The 1,893-nt window shown below is 45.4% G+C and overlaps 1 pseudogene; it reads right to left on the bottom strand.

Annotated features, from left to right (window-relative positions):
- Nucleotides 1–323: 323 nt before the first annotated feature.
- On the bottom strand, nt 324–1,692 carry LOC110141529 (G2/mitotic-specific cyclin-B2 pseudogene; annotated as a pseudogene).
- Nucleotides 1,693–1,893: the final 201 nt, after the last annotated feature.

The raw sequence follows: 1,893 nt of genomic DNA, 5'->3' as shown, positions 1-1,893 counted from the left end.
GGTCTGAGGGTGTCAGATAAAATGGGCAAGTGCTGAGAAATTCAGTGGACAGCCAAGATTTGCAGTTAGATCAGTAAGGGGAGGGGAAGAGATTATTAGACCAGAAAACAGTCTAAGAGGTACTAAGGGGGTTGCATATGTTATTTTTAAGTTTTGTTGCAAGACAACAAGGTAGTTGTTAGCTACGATAACTAGCTCTTCTGATGTGCCTAGGATTTATCTGTTTTTAGTGCTAAAATTCCTATGTCCAAGAAACCCCTCAGCCTCAGGCAAACTTAGACTGTCATTTTGTTAGCTCACTTTACAAATGAAGACCATGAGTCTTTTTTTTTTACCTTAAGAAAATCAATAGCTTTATTTTTCCTCAATATACATTTAGAAAACTGGCCTAAGAGGTTTCATGAGATAGACCAGATGACTATATACAAACTCAGGAATTCCAGATCAGCAAGACAAAGTGAACAGATGACACACTCTTCCCCAGGGCCCTGGAGCCTAGGACCGTCCCAGCAGAGGTGAGGCAAGCTCCTGGATGGCTTTTGAGTTCAACTGAGGAATCGTGCTGATCTTCAGGAGTTTGCTGCTTGCATACTTATTCTTGATGGTGGTGAACTTGGTCATGCTCTCGTTGACATGCACGACATTTTTGGCCATGTGCTGCATGACCTCCAGCACCTCACTCTCTGTGTAGCCAGTGTAATACTGCTGCTTTAAGTTCCATTTTCCTTGGCCTAGAACCTTCTGGGACAGGCAGGAAGTGGCTGCCGCCACCTTGGAAGGGTGATAGTGCACCATGTCATTAGCAACGAGAGTCGGCTCCATCAAGTATTTGGCTAAAGTGTGCTGTTCAACATCGACCTCCCCAGCTTTCGATGCCCGCCTTAAGAAATGTAGTGGTAACGGTCGACCCAGCTCAAATTTCAGTTCCTTCAAAACCAGGGTTTCCATTTCTCAAATTTGAGAACTGGTATAAGCATTGTCAGTGATGTAAACAAAGTCTTCGATGTTTGGAGAAAACATTTCCTCATACTTGGAAGCCAAGAGCAGTGCCATAATGCCAACCAGCTGAAGCTTCTTAGGAGAGACTGGCTGAACCTTTAAATATTGGTCCATGATTGCAACACACATGTACAGCGTTTCCTGCAGCAGCCTGAACTTGGAGTGCACTTGCACCAGCCAGTCCACCAGGATGGCACACATACGGCCATTTATATCTCTCCCATCTAGGAAATGTGTGTTTATGGACTGCAACACCTCAAGCTGCCTTAGATACTGGTAGATATCCTTCACATAGTCACTGCAGAGCTGAGGGTTCTCCCAGTCCTCAGTGTCAGTATCCTCAATTTTGCAGAGCAAGGCATCAGAAAAAGCTTGGCAGAGGTTTTCTTCCTTCATGGAGATGTCTTGAGGTGTGGGAGAAGGACCTTTTGGAGCCATCACATCCATTTGCACTGGTTTCACAGAAGCAGTCGGTTTCGGGTGCTTGTTGACATTTGTTGTTTTGGTGGGTGGAATAGGTACTTTAGTGTTCTGGGCTTTCTTAGCTACTTGTATGACTCGGGTTGTAACCTGATTTCCAATTTCTTCTAAAAATGCTCGCCTGATAGTCACATGACTTTTAGGTTTAGAATTAACTCCTGTGTCATTATTCTCTAAATCGGTGGACACCGTTGGGTGTCAGAGCAGGGCCATGAGAAAACGGACAGGCAAGAGTGGCAGCCCTGCCCAGGGAAGGACGCGGACTGGACACAGAGCACTAGCTTCCGCCGCGCTGTTAGGACTGTGCTCTGGGCCCGCAAGCTGGGGATCTTCCGACCATGAGTCTTATAAAGGTGAATAACTCATTCAATGCCCTGAAATTAGCAAGAAACATAGAAAAGGCAAGAAACATAG

Source organism: Odocoileus virginianus, chromosome X, assembly GCF_023699985.2.
Source record: "Odocoileus virginianus isolate 20LAN1187 ecotype Illinois chromosome X, Ovbor_1.2, whole genome shotgun sequence".
NCBI lineage: Eukaryota > Metazoa > Chordata > Mammalia > Artiodactyla > Cervidae > Odocoileus > Odocoileus virginianus.
The sequence above is the reverse complement of the archived record's forward strand: the minus strand, read 5'-3'. Positions and strand labels throughout refer to the sequence as shown.